Raw genomic sequence first — 15,303 nt, 5'->3', positions numbered from 1 at the left:
CAACAAAAACGCCTCCTGAGTAAGCAGGTATGGCTGTTTTGATGGCGTTGGCGACAAAGCATGGTCCTGCTTCTACTTATCTGATTTTTGAGCATTCCAGGTTTGGTACCATATTAGGTTCCTGCCTAGTAACGCTTGCGTGAAAAGCGGTTACGCATGCTGAGAGGCCGGCGTGGTGCCGTGGCTGGCCTGCCTGTGGTGACGGCTGACCCCGTGCGGCCCCCAGGCGTGCCGGGCCGGCCTGGCCGACCGGAGGCGGAGGACGCCGACCTCGACTTCATCAAGGTCAAGTGGGAGGCTCCGCGCTCCAACGGTGGCAGCGCCATCACCGGCTACGACGTAGAGCGGCGCGAACACATGACCGGCCGCTGGCAGATCGTCAGCCGCAAACCCGTCCCGGTCAGTGTCATTGAGGGGGGGGGGGGAAACCCGTTCCGGTTAGTGTCACTGGGGGGAGGAAACCCGTCCCGGTTTGTGTCACTGGGGGAGAGAAAACCCGTCCCGGTTAGTGTCACTGTGGGGGAGAAACCCGTCCCGGTTAGTGTCACTGTGGGGGGAAACCCGTCCCGGTTAGTGTCACTGGGGGAAACCCGTCCCGGTCAGTGTCACTGGGGGGGAACCCGTCCCGGATAGTGTCATTGGGGGGGGGGAACCCGCCCCGTTTAGTGTCACTGGGGGGAAGAAACCCGTCTCTTTTAGTGTCACTGGGGGAGGAAACCCGTCTCGGTTAGTGTCACTGGGGGGAGGAAACCCGTCTCGGTTAGTGTCACTGGCGGGAGGAAGCCCGTCTCGGTTAGTGTCACTGGCGGGAGGAAACCCGTCCCGGTTAGTGTCACTGGGGGGAGGAAACCCGTCCCGGTTATTGCCACTGGGAGGGGAGGGGCTGGCAGACCGCGAGCCGCAAACCCGTCCCGGTTAGTGTCACTGGGGGGGGGGGGGGGGGGGTGAGGTGCAGAAGTCATTTGCAAGCATGTCGCGGCGAGCAGTAGTAACACTCTTTCTTAGGTTTGTGCTGGTTTCGAGATGAAGAGCTGGTTTTGATACAGCCAGTTTCGTGGGCGCCGCATTGCCACTCTGATGATTTATTAGTATCAGGCCTCGTCAGGCACGTGAAAGTTTTCCAATTCGAAGTCCATCCATGTAGTATCCGAGGTGCCATGGAAACACAGTTGGCTTGCAGATCGCAACTCATCTGCATTGGGCATATGTTTATATGATTGCTATGCTATGTTATGGTTGCATTATATTATGCATTGATCTCATAGTGACCACCTTTCCAAGCTGACGCTCTTTTGTGCCGTGCAGAGCACGGAGTTCTGCGACACGACGGTGGTGGCGTACCACCAGTACGAGTACCGCGTGACGGCCATCAACGCCGCCGGCCACGGCAGCCCCTCCGACCCATCGCTCACCATGACGGCCAAGCCCATGAGAGGTCAGTCACCGGCCGTGGATCAGCCCGGCTCGACCCCAGTCGCAGCTGACGGCGCGGGCGTTGTGATCAGTTCCCGCGATGTAAAATATATTACGGGATTTATTCCATCGGTGGGGAAGACGAAACAAGTATTCCAAAGAACTCAGTTGTAATCCTGAAAAAAATGAATAATTTTATGACCATGGTTGATGCCTATCGTTGCACCAGTCAGCACAGTCAGCTACCCCTGTGCCTCTGTTCGCCACTGACGCCGGCGGCCGCTGCACAGAGCCGCCGCGCCTGAACCTGGACGGCATCCTGGGCCGCAAGATCCGCGTGCGCGCCGGCGAGCCGATCGACATCCGGATCCCGATCAGCGGTGCGCCGGTGCCGACCGTCGAGTGGGCCCGCGCCGGCAAGAAGGTGGCGCCCGGCGGCCGGGCGGAGGTGGGTCGGCACCGGCGGCGGACGCCCGGCAGCGCCGCTAGGCTCATGAGCGTGTGTTGTGTCCCACTGTCGCGCGAGCGAGGAATGCACGCCACCGAGCACCGAACGCTGAGGAAGAGGGTGTTGACGGTCCAGATGTCAGGCTGGAACTGTCAACAGGACGCTAGTGCGCCCACCGGCTGTAATTATCTGACTGCGTTTGCTCGTGAGGCACCGCCAACCGGGCAGACAGCGAGTGGTGACGATGTTGGTAATGGCGACGAGCGAGCTCGGTTTAGCCTGGTTGGGCGGTATTGCTGGGACTGGAACTACTGTGAATGGTTTACTAGGTTCGGAGTTCCGCGCGAACTGGCGGAGCTTGTCCAGTGAGAGGGAGAACATAACTTGACCTTCGCAGACACACATTGTGTTTTCCCGGAGTCTGGAGAGAGCCGTACAAATGTGTGATCGCGTTGTACTGTGATGCTAGCGACATCCTAAACCGATATTGAAAAGCTACTAGAAAGCGCATTACATCCAGCTTCGCGTAGCGCGCGGCACTGTGGATGCCCCGTATGGAACGATAAGCTGGCACGAGAGCAAGGGTACGGTTTGGCTGCCTCTCATCGTGAGGCTCCACCCGTCTCACCGTGCCCGTCCACCCACCCCCAGATGATCACGTCACCCGAGTACACCAGCTTCCACATCCCCAAGTCGGTGCGCGAAGACGCCGGCCAGTACACCGTCACCGCCAGCAACGCGTACGGCACCGACTCCGGCGACGTGGAGGTCATCGTGGTGGACAAGCCGGGCGCGCCTCGCGGCCCGCTCTCCTACGACCAGGTCACCGCCAACCAGATCACCATGTCCTGGAAGCCGCCCGAGGACTGCGGCGGCTGCGACATCACGGGTGCGTCTCGTGCCGCGGCGATGGCGCTGTTGTGCGGTGTGGTGTGGGGTGGGACTGCTCCGTCAGGGGTGTTGCTGCAGATGGTATGGAGAAGACGTCTTTAGCTTCACCTCATCAAGCTGAAATTAGTTTTCTGTAAACAACAGGCATGGCGCACTTGAAATAAGAATACTGATTCTCGTTGCATTAAACGCAATGCATCGATATGCGTTGCATTTAAACAGTTTACTGATTGCACGTTGCTAGTGATCACGGCAAGAAGGCGACGCGTCTCACTTTATCCGGCCGTCCATCGACACGCGGCATCGACTGTTGTCCGCAGGCTACCAGGTGGAGATGGCGGAGAACGGCTCGGACAACTTCCGCGTGGTGCCTGGCTACATCCCCAGCCCGCTGTTCACCGCCAAGGGACTGCAGGAGGGCCGTCAGTACAAGTTCCGCATCCGAGCCGAGAACATGTACGGCCTGTCAGAGCCGCTCGACGGCATGGAGGTCAGTCAGGGGTCGCCGCGTCGGGCACCGGTCGAGCGCGGGGGGGGGGGGGTGCCAGGTGGTAGGCACGGCAAGTGAGACAGGAAGCTGAGTTTGCGGCTGAGTTTTTATCAACGATGGGCTGTTTTTATGCTGCTGCTTTGTTTCGCTCACCTGTTTATGTCTTTTTTAGACAGCTCGTCGATTTTGGATTTTTTGCGGTGCATATGGCTTTGATTCGGCGGCAACGTCATCCACCGACTTGGGGGATGTATACTCTGATAACTGGGCGAAAAACAGGTCAGAAACATGGGCATGATATCGCGAGTTGACAGTCTGTTCGGCCACACTCTGAGCGTGCTGCTTGTCGCTGGTAGGAAGTTTGCGTTTGTCTATTGCAAAGTAAGCCAACCGGAGCGGGCTGGTGACTGCTGATTGGCTGTTGCCAGGTGACAGCCAAGAATCCGTTCGACCCTCCGGATGCGCCGGGCCAGCCGCTAGTGACGTCATACACGCCGAGCAGCGTCAGCCTCAGCTGGACGCCGCCAGAGTACAACGGAGGCAACCCCGTCTCAGGTGGGCAGTGGTGGGGGCAGCCCGGTCTCACTTGGGTCTAGGGAGATAAGAATATCATAAGACATAATACCATAATATCATAATATCATAATATCATAATATAATATCATAATATCAAGAGACATCCCATCATAAGAATATCTCAAATATCATATCAATAGCAATAACCAAATATCAGCTGGATACGTCAGTGAAGAAGTGAACAGCGAATAGATGTGCGTGGACAGTCGCAGATATCCGTACACAGTCGTAACGAGTGCACGCGCTGGCTGGCCGGCAGGGTACCTGGTGGAGCGCCGAGACCGCGGCGGCGAATGGATCAAGTGCAACACGTACCTGGTGCCGACCACCAGTCACACGGTCAGCCATCTGTCGGAGGGCAGCCGGTACGAGTTCCGCGTGCTGGCCGTCAACGACGCCGGCCCGGGCCAGCCCAGCCGGCCCTCCGAGCCCGTCACCTGCGGCACCATGCTCTGTGAGTGGCCGGCACCCGCGGGAGGGGGTGCGGATGTGGGCGCCGGCGGCTGACTGTCTCTGTGGGCGCCGGACTCGCGGGAAGAGGCGATGTGGGTGCGGTAGGCTGGTGATTACCTGCGTGATGCTGTGGCGAATCGGAGTCATTACAGCCCGCCAACCGCTCTGTCCAGTGACGGCAAGGGTTCTTGTGGATATAGCGGAGAGGCAACGGTAGCTGCAGCAGGCTCGATGGACGCAAATATGTCCTGGAACTCATAGTTAAGCAGAAAAGAGTCGCAGGCAAAATGGCTCCAACTTCTGGTCTACACCAAACTCGTGCAGGTGTCTGTAAAGCCATAATTTTAAGTCAAGGCAGTCCGAGTCAAAACGACTTAAACCGCCAAGCTTTAGTACACTTGCATGCGTACTTCTTGCAGTTTCACCAAAGCCATTTCGTGTTGGCGCATCGACGCTTGTCTCGGTCGCTGACGATGTGTCCCCGCCCCGCCCGGCAGACAAGCCGAACGCGCCGGAGGCCCCGCGTCCGGAGCGCATTACCAAGGACTCCGTCACGCTCTCGTGGCGGCCGCCCAAGGACGGCGGCGCCAAGATCCGCGGCTACCTCGTGCAGAAGCAGCCCAAGGGCAGCGACGCTTGGGAGCCGTGCAACAGGGAGCCGCACCCACTCAGCAACTTCACTGTCCCCGGCCTGACCGAGGGCGACGAGTACGCCTTCCGCGTCATCGCCGTCAACGACGTCGGCGAGTCGGAGCCCAGCAAGGCGTCGCCGTTCATCAAGGTGCGGGATGTGGAGCTAGGGGAGGGGGAGTAGCCGGAGATGTGTGGGTGACGAGGCGGTGAAGGGGCAGCTGTGGAGGTGTGCGTGGTTTTGCGATGCATGTGACAGGGCGTGGTGCACGAGGTGCATGTGCTGTCTTATTGAGGACTGAATGCGGCATGACGTCTCGAGGCGTTATGAATCGCATTTCAGGTTGGTGGTGAGGGAGTTTTGAATGATGAATATTAAACGAGGTGTCCATTTGATGCATAATGACGACTGGTGGTGTTAGGTACTTTTTAGCTCTTCTTAGTGGCTGTTTAATTTTACTCATCTGAATCAAAGAGTCAATGCCGCCAATGAAACCGGAAGACGACTCGCATTCTTCCCGCTGTTCGATCACGTGCGCCTCATCAGCCGATTGCTTCCGCTGAAACGGCACTGGAGCGCTGCACACCACTTACTCTTGCTGCTGCAGGTGGAGGAGCAACCGAACAAGCCGCACATCGACGTGAGTGGCCTGCGCGACATCACCGTCAAGGCCGGGCAGGACTTCAGCATCCATGTGCCGTACCGCGGCTTCCCCAAGCCGACGGCCGCCTGGACGCGTGACGACGTGCCCGTCGACGACAGCGACCCGCGCGTGCACACCCAGCTGGCCGACGACTCGGCCAGCTTCGTCATGACGAACGCGCAGCGCGGCGACACCGGCCCCTACCGGCTGCACCTGAAGAACAAGTCGGGCATGGATACAGCCATCTGCAATGTCAAGGTGAGACGGCCGCTGGCCCCGGCGGGCGGGGCTGGTGTGCGATGGTGAGACCCAGATCTCTCCTCCCCCTCTGGCTCCGGCGGGCGGGGCTGGTGTGCGATGGTGAGACCCAGATCTCTCCTCCCCCTCTGGCTCCGGCGGGCGGGGCTGGTGTGCGATGGTGAGACCCAGATCTCTCCTCCCCCTCTGGCTTCGGCGGGCCGGGCTGGTGTACGATGGTGAAACCCATATTCCCATCCCTGTCTGGCTTCGGCGGGCGGGGCTGGAGTACGATGGTGAAACCCAGATCTCTCCTCCCTCCCTGGCTTCGGCTGGCGGGGCTGGCGCACCATGGTGCGACCACACCGTTCACTGAGTCTGGTGGGCGTGGCTGGTGGAAGAGGTGAGACTAGACCCGGCGGGTATGGCTGGCACTCGGTGGCGGACTGGGAGGTCTGTCGAGTCGAGTGGGGGCTGCGCGTCATTGTCGGTGTGTGTGCAATGTGTGGTGTGTGATGTGTGTGCGGCGTGGGCGTGCGATCAAGTAAGGTTGCGCTGGTCGGCCAAAACTGTTCTGCAAAAGTCGGCGTTGGGCAGCACGGCTCCGTCAAACTGCAGTTTGTTCAGTTATGTGTCACTGACGACGACACGAATAGGTCAAATACAACCATTTTCGGAAGCTTTTGTAATTGGCATATCCATTGCGATTCAGCGTCTTGATGTGACGCATCCACCCCAGAATGTGTGTCCTCCGGTGCAGCTTAGATGCTTCAGCAAGATACACACCCGCTGCATGTTTCACATGCATCCGAAGACTTACAATCACCACCACCTTAGCTTGGATCATAACTATACAAAGTTTCCCTCCTTGGCACGTCGTGACGCCGGCGTGACGCCGCACCATATCACGTGACCAGGTACTGGACCGGCCGGGCCCGCCGCGGGACCTGAGGGCCGACGAGTTCGGCGGCGACAGCCTCACGCTCTTCTGGAAGCCGCCCAAGGACGACGGTGGCTCCGACGTCACCAACTACGTGGTGGAGAGGCGCGACCACGGCGCCCCTGAATGGATCAAGGTGAGGACGGGACGCAACTGGCCATTCAGAAAAGGCGAAGCTGACTGGATGGCGGCAGGTCCATGGGAATTCATTTGTGATCCCCCAGTGCAGAGTTCGTCTTGTCTGTCCTGGTTGCGTAAAGTTAAGTTTCGCTACTTGTTACCTAACTCGTGAGCAATCCTGTAGCATCACGCAGTCAAGCATTGGGGTGTTTCCAGTAGGCTAAGTTCATATCTCGTCGCGTTTTACCCCAACCAACTTCTTCTGAGATCGACGTGTGTACTCCATCTGTGTCAACCACCGTTCGATTCCGGCCCCAGGTGTCCAGCTTCGTCGCCGGCACGGGTGTGCGCGTGCGTAACCTGACGGTGGGCCGCGAGTACGACTTCCGGGTACGCGCCGAGAACCAGCACGGCATCTCGGAGCCCTGCGAGACAAGCGAGCCTATTCGGGCCCGCCATGCGTTCGGTTAGTGACCACGCCAGAACCGCAGCTGTCTTTTGACGCTCGGTCAGTCACCGCGCCAACACCGCCCCCGGCTTTGGACGTTTGGTCAGCCACCGCGCCGACACCGCTCCCGGCTTTGGACGGTAGTTGAGCTAGGAGAGGCCGTCGGTGTTAACTAATGCGTAACAGGCGGATAACTGTTTAGGAAACACTCCATTTAAATATCGTTTATCTCCGTCCTCGTGTAAGTACATGTTTCGCCCGGTGATTACAAGGTAGCATTATCAACCACAGTACCGTTTCATATCATAAACGACAGCGCTCGTACAGTCATCGCGTTCCCCACAATCTCCTTAGCGTCCTCTCTGGGACGAGCACGGTCGTTCGGTGCGCATATGAGACGAGCGTGCGCCGCGTGTGCCGCAGACGTGCCGGGCGCGCCAGGAGCGCCTCAGATGGTGACCACGTCCGAGGACTCGGTGACACTGCGCTGGCAACTGCCCAAGCACAACGGAGGCTCGCCCATCACCGGCTACCTGCTGGAGCGCCGCGTGCCCGGCGAGGGATGGGTGAAGGCCTGTCACGCCACCATCCCGGGCGTCGAGTTCAAGTGAGCGGCGGCGGCGGTGGCGGTGGCTGGCTGCGGTGACAGCTGATGGGGGCACCGGCGGATTCTGGGGTCATTGTGCGCCGCACTCGTGCTATCTGACTCAGGCCGTCTCGCAAACTGTATGATCCTGGTGGTGTTGGTTCGCTCTCTACCATAGGCATTGGACGCACGTCGCGTGACATTCTTTGTTGGTTGTGTGAGATAGGAATTGGAGCCGTGGGGACTACAGCCTTGAAAGACTTCATGAGGCCTGAAACGCTGACACAAGGGGATCTGCTTGGGGTTTGCATTAGAATGAAAGGCAGCCAAGATAACTCCAGTCAGGTCTAACAGGGTGTTGGTTTGAGGCAACGCACGGCCCTCTGAAGCTAATCAAAGATGTCGTTTGAACCGTATCCGTTCGTGGCAGGGTCATGAACCTGACAGAGGGCACCGACTACGAGTTCCGCGTGTCTGCTAAGAACGCGGCCGGCCAGGGTCCCTGGAGCGGCCCGTCCGACCCCATCAAGGCCCAGTCACCTCCCAGTGAGTCGCACGCGCTATCATCACCGCTCCTCCAACTGCCCGGTAGCACTTAAAAAGTCATCCATTAGAGGCGATTCTCTAGCAAATCATGTCGGCTCAAATGCCGCTGAGGCTCGTTATTGAGCCCTGTCCGTGCACGCCCGCAACGTTGCCGGCTGTTAGAGCTATGTCAGCACCGCCGGCAGAGCGAGGGGACCGGCGTTCTGTCAGAGCGAGAAGGTGCTGCGCGTCTCGCGCCTGGATGGGGTCAATGACCGCTTCCATCGTCACCGCAGGCGCTCCGAAGATCACTTCGGATCTGGCGATCCGCGACATGACGGTGCGCGCCGGCGAGCCGTTCACCATCTCAGTGCCGTTCACCGCGTCGCCGCGGCCGAAGCCCACCTGGACGGTCGGAGGCGATGAGATCTTCCCCGACGAGCGGATCAGATTCGACACCAGGTACGGGGCGGGGGCGAGGAGATGGTCGGGTGCGACACCAGGTATGGGGCGGGGGCGAGGAGACGGTCGGGTAAGACACCAGGTACGGGGCTGGGGTGAGGAGAGGGTCAGGTTAGACATAGTGCACGGGGCTGGGGTGACGAGAGGTTTTTGCCAAGTTTTGCAAGGTAACTTGTATAACGCCAATTAAAAGATGTTATGCATAACGTAATTCGTTTTAAAGTCGGTGATCTGCCACATTTCTCGTCGTGTCAGCACCGTTGCTACTGTGAATGCGCGATGTAGCCACGGCGGAATGTCTGCTTGATTCGCTAGTGACACCGAGAGCATCCTGAGCAACAAGCGGGCCAAGCGCTCCGACCAGGGCAGCTACACCATCAAGCTGACGAACCCGGTCGGCTACGACACGGCCACGTGCCGCGTCCAGGTGGTCGACAAGCCGACCGCCCCCCAGGTGAGGGCGGCTCGGCGATGGGTGGCGGGGTTCGGGCGTGGAAGTACGATCCGAGGTAGCAGAGTGGTGGCTGCTGATGAGGTCGTATGCTTGCTTCCTCGTGGGAGGTGCTTTCACGCACGGGGGTCCGCGGTTGTCACGGTTACAGTGTGTTGTGAAATGCGATGAGAGGGTATGCGAACCAGGGACGTATGTACACATCCTGCCGCTAACCGATCGGCGGTGCTGACTCCGGTCTTGTCCCTCTGTTATGGAAGACTGCTGCCTTGTTCCTCGGTGTATTCGTGTTTGCCGACCTGTTTCTCGTTGTAGGGGCCGCTCGACATATCGGATATCACACCAGAGACCTGCTCTCTGTCCTGGAGAGCGCCGCTGGACGATGGTGGCTCGCCGATCACAAACTACTCGGTCGAGAAGATGGACATCAACACAGACGTAAGCTGCGAACGACAGGATACCGTTCTCGCTGTAAACGACCAGGGGTGAACGCAGGTGTCGGGAGGACATACCGTTGGTGAACCCATCGAGGAAGGATGCGAGCCTTTGTAGACAACTGTGGATGAGCGACAAAAAACGCAGCAGAGCTTCGTACAGCCGTTGAGCAGTGGTTAACATTAGCGTCAACAAGGGGCCTTTGGGCTCATGACCACTCTCCCGTCCCATCCCTGGAGAGGGGGGGGGGGGGGGCACAACATTTTTGGCCTGTTAAGATGCCCTCAAACGGCGCAGACTTCTAAAACGAAAAAAACAGGTCCCAAGGTATTAGCTTAGCCTAACAATGTCTCTCCAGTCGCAAAAAGAGCCCTTAAGCGAAGAAAAAAGGACCCGTTGGCCAGAGCGATCTCCAGTGACCCGATTCAGTCCCCTGCTAGGCGAAATCCTGGTCACGTCATTTTTGGCGCGTCTGTATCGTTCCGCTATGGGTGCAAGTTGACTCCTGCCTTTCTTCGTTTTTTGTAATAACAGACGCAAAATCAAATATCTATGTCGCACCGCCGAAAACACTGAAACACCTTTAGTGCGGAACGGCACACAGAGGCCAATCTCTCCCCTCTTCTTCCAGGTGTGGAACAAGGCGTGCAGCTTCGTGCGCGGCTGCAACTACGTGGTGATGGGCCTGGAGCCGAACAAGAAGTACCTGTTCCGCGTGCGCGCCGAGAACCAGTACGGCCTCTCGGAGCCGCTCGATTCTTCGGAGCCAATCACGGCCAAGTTCCCCTTCAACGTGCCGGACGCGCCGGGCAAGCCCAAGGTGCTCGACGTCACGCCCAGCTCGGCCAAGCTCATGTGGGAGCGGCCGGCCTCCGACGGCGGCTCCAAGATCCAGGGCTACAAGCTGGAGATGCGCGACGTCACCGAGGAGCAGTGGCGCGACTGCAACGACTACCTGGCGCGCGACACCGTCCACCAGGTCAACGGCCTGCCTGAGGGCCGCGAGTACGAGTTCCGCGTCAAGGCCAAGAACGCGGCCGGCTTCAGTCGACCGTCGGCACCCAGCCCGCGCGTGCACCTGCGCGCCAAGCGTGGCGTACCGGCGGCGCCGGGCACGCCACAGGTGACCAAGGTCACGCGCAGCTACGTCGACCTCAAGTGGGAGCCGCCGGCGTTCGACGGCGGCAGCCGCGTCACCGGCTACGTGGTGGAGAAACGCGAGGTCGGCCACCCCTATTGGATTCGCTGCAGCGAGTACAACGTGCCCGACTGCGAGTTCTCGGCCATCAACCTGAAGGAGGGCGGCGACTACGAGTTCCGCGTGAGCGCCGTGAACTCGGCCGGCCGCGGCGAGCCGGCACAGTGCATCGCGCCGGTGCGGGTGCAGGAAGTGGTCGGCGGCCGGGCCCCCGAGTTCGTCAAGTCGTTGATGAACACGGGAGCCGGTCTGATGCGGCCACTCACGCTGGAGTGCCAGGCCATCGGTGAGTGTGCGTACGGCACGGGCTGGCTGCCAGTGGCTGGCTGGCTGGCTGGCTGGCTGACCGGCACTGGCTGGCTGGCTGGCTGGCAGAGCGGGCGCGCGACGCGTAATGTTCGCAGCTGGCAGGCTGTGGTAGGCGGGCCATAGTGTCTGCAGATTTGCTAAACTGGCGGGTTGTCGGCAACTGTATAACATGGTCTGTTGTGATATGAACGTGATCAACCACATTGGCCTTCTGTGATGTGAACAAATTCAAACCATAGAATGTGAACTATATGGCTAATGGAACTTCTTTCCCCATGAACCACAGCGTGTTTGAAAGTTTCTCTCTTCGATTTGAAATTCGGTGTGCAGTGAGATGTCAGAGGGTTTTGAGTGTTCGTTATAATCAACTCTCTTAGTCCTAAACAAATCCCTGTTGAGCATCAGCAGCTAGAACAAAGTTCGTGCACTCTTGCCATCGCCCGTGGCCGCTCGGCGAGGTGACCACCGCCATGTGTTACGTCTCTCTCAGGCACGCCGATGCCTGGCGCGCGCTGGCTGCGCAACGGCCGCGTGGTGAACACGGACCTGGAGCGCGTGCAGGCGGAGGAGGCGGACGGCGTGTTCCGGCTGGTGTTCAGCGAGGTGTGGGCCTCCGACGACGGCGAGTACGCCTGCCAGGCAGGCAACGTCATCGGCCAGGCCACCACCACCTGCCGCCTGCGCGTCGGAAGTAAGTACCGAGGCGGCTGAGGAGCGGGGGGGGGGGGGGCTGGCCGCAGCGGGCCAGTCGTCCCAACCAGGGGATGCGGAGAAGCGCTTGTCGAGAAGTGGGTCAGACATGGCGACGGAGTTTGAGGTTGAACTCAAAAGCGTTATGCGCCAGGCTGGTTGTACGAACCCATGCGCCGTTGACACGCCATTCACGGCGACCCGCGGTCATGACGAGGACATGATGATTTCAGCTCCCCCGAGGATTGACAAGGTACCGAACGACATGTACCTGCCCGAGGGCGACAACGCCAAGATCAAGATCTACTTCTCCGGCGATCAGCCGATGGACGTGTCGCTCTTCCACGCCGGCAAGGAGGTGGAGGACAACCACCACGTCAGGTACACCGTCTTCGACGACTACCTCATCATCTTCATCAAGGAGGTGCAGAAGGCGGACGCTGGCCAGTATCAGCTGAAGGTGAAGAATGACAGCGGGGAGGTGTCGGCGACCTTCAACGTGTACATCACGGGCCTGCCGGGCCCGCCGCTGGGCCCGCTGAAGCCGAGCGAAATCACCAAGCACACGTGCACGCTTTCGTGGCATCCACCGGCCTTCGATGGCGGCGCACGCGTCACGCACTACGTGGTGGAGCGGCGTGACATTGCGCACGACCACTGGGTGGTGGCGTCCACCACCTGCAAGGATACGTCGTTCATCGTCCAGGGCCTAACCGAGAACCAGGAGTACCTGTTCCGCGTGATGGCCGCCAACCAGAACGGCATGGGCCCGCCGCTGGAGGGTCTGAACCCGGTGAAGGCACGCTCGCCCTATGACCTGCCCTCGGCGCCGGGCGTGCCGACCGTCAAGGAGGTGGGCGGTGACTTCGTCAACCTCAGTTGGGAGCGGCCCGAGAAGGACGGCGGCGCCAGGATCCAGGGCTACTGGATCGAGAAACGCGAGACCGGCACACCCAACTGGCTCAAGGTTAACCAGGTGAGAGCCGAAGGGGGTGTGGCGAGGGAACCCGGCGGGCGGGGTTAGACGCGATAGTGGCGGAGAAGCTGATGGCGCCGCTCATTTGTCCGCCACATCTGCGTTCGTGACTCATCAGCACCCTACACCCGTGTGTGGCCGGCCTACAGCCACGCTGTATCGTCACGCGATCCCGCGATTGTGAAGCGGTCTCCGTGGAGCTGGTGGCGCCGGCGGGGCTGCCAGTGACACCGAGGCGCCTTCCGTCGCAGGTCCTCTGCACGACGCCCCAGATCAACATCCCCAACCTGGTGGAGGACCGGCAGTACGAGTTCCGCGTGTTCGCCGTCAACGAGGCCGGCCCGAGCGAGCCCTCGACGGCCAGCTCGTCGGTCAAGATCCGCGACCCGCACGGTAACGCGTCACTCCGCCCGGTCTGCTCAGCGCTGCGAACAGTCGCCATCCGGTGGCGGACGGCGGCTGCGTCTTCTTGGAGCGCAGTTTATAGCCGGCGTCAATCGTTGTTGCCTGCATTCGCAAAAACCAAAGGCCCAGTGGGCCTCTTTTGGAATCTTATGGAACATCGTTATCTTCGCTCGTAATCTTTGTATTTATCTGAGCGGCGTGTGGAGAAGCTCCTGGTAGCATCAGTGCAAAGGTATTTCGCAATGCTGCCTTACCATAGACGCCGCTTACAGATAAACTATCTAACGCTTATCCGTCCAACCCGCAGCGGCCACTCCTCCGGAGATAATTCAACCGCTGAAGAACGTGATGGCGCTCCAGAACAAGTCAGCCACCCTCGAGTGCAAGATCACGGGCAGTCCCAAGCCCAAGATCACCTGGTACAAGGGCAACCGCGAGATCTTCAGCGGCGGAAAGTACTACATGGACAAGGACGGCGACACGTACTTCCTGGACATACGAGACGTGTACGGCGAGGACGCCGACGACTACAGCTGCCGCGCCCACAACCCCGGCGGCCACAAGTCCACCCGCGCCTCCCTCACCATCAAGAGTGAGTCGCCTTCCGTAGAGGTCGGCTGGCACTTCAGGCGTAACCCGACGGCTATGACGCAAGGTTGAGGCGAGGCGTCTAGTCAGTCGTTCGAGTGGTGTGTGCGGATTCCATTGGCGTGCATAAACGGTGGCCAGGTTACAGCGTTTTAGCGTGCAATGTAAACTTGCGGTAATGTTGGAAGTGAGCTGCTTAATTCACATGCAACATGGATGCATATGTATGTAATAATGTGTCAAGTTTCTTTAGTAACAGAGATGATATGCAGCACCAAGTGTGCATCGGAGCATTTACTGATCAGCGGTGTAAAAAGTCTGAGATGTCATTTTCACACCCGTGTCATTTTCACACCCGTGTGACTGTGCGTTCCCCAGCCGCGCCCAAGATCAACGTACCGCCTCGGTTCCGCGATACGGCCTTCTTCGAGAAGGGCGAGAACATCGTCATCAAGGTGCCGTTCACGGGCAACCCCAAGCCACGCTGCACGTGGACCAAGGATGGCGAGGTCATCGAGAAGGGCGCCCACTTCGACGTGGAGACCACGGTAGGCTGTGGGACGAGACACGCGCGCGCTTGGAAACCCTGTGGTGGTATATCCGAGGAGGCTAATGGGCAACAGTACGACGAACATCAGGATCATTGGTAGTTATTCCAGCTCATGCCGTTTTCAGCCATCTGGCCTTCGTAAAAAGCCGTGCGTTGGTAATAACCTGTGTCGTTGCTTTGATGACATTGTAAAGTCGTCATTGAACATGTCGTGCATAGCTGCCCTTTGCTTCACGCTAAATGTGAAACGATTCACGTTGTTCCCAATAGCTAAATAGCATTAGGTTGCGGCTGGCCTTTTGTTCAGTTTCTACGCGGTGACTGTTTATATCTGTGCTCAAACTATGCATAGAAGCTGGTGTGAGCCTACGCACTCGCGATGACTGAGCGACTCCGACCGCTGTTGCAGGACCGACACGCCATTATCACGATCCGCGACGTGGACCAGATGGACAACGGACCGTATCGGTTGGTGGCCGAGAACGAGCTCGGCGCCGACTCCTGCATCATCAAGGTCCAGATCGCAAGTACGTATCACACGGCGCCGGCCGTGCACCGGAAGGGCATTGCTGTGCATGTTGTCATGATGCATCGTTAAAGAAATATTACGCAGAATATCGTATTAAAATATATCTATAAACGACATGACATTGTGGCTTTTGTTTGCGTAAAGTGCTCGCGCCATTTGTGTGACAAACCTTGCGTCATGTTTGTGCGAAGTAAACACCATACACCGATTGGGCTATCTTGAAAAGCTCCATGCCTCAATGAACACATGTTAGCTGGTACAGACCACAGGCTATTAAAATACGACGCTACGTCTCTAATTCGCTTACAA

At 58.9% G+C, this 15,303-nt stretch overlaps 1 pseudogene; it reads left to right on the top strand.

The window, feature by feature from the left end:
• LOC119092094 (twitchin-like) overlaps nt 1–15,303 on the top strand; it is a 104,755-nt pseudogene that overhangs the window by 76,135 nt on the left and 13,317 nt on the right.

Source organism: Pollicipes pollicipes, unplaced genomic scaffold (assembly GCF_011947565.3).
Source record: "Pollicipes pollicipes isolate AB1234 unplaced genomic scaffold, Ppol_2.1 Scaffold_3447;HRSCAF=4054_pilon_pilon_pilon, whole genome shotgun sequence".
NCBI classification, from domain to species: Eukaryota; Metazoa; Arthropoda; class Thecostraca; order Pollicipedomorpha; family Pollicipedidae; genus Pollicipes; species Pollicipes pollicipes.
The sequence above is the reverse complement of the archived record's forward strand: the minus strand, read 5'-3'. Positions and strand labels throughout refer to the sequence as shown.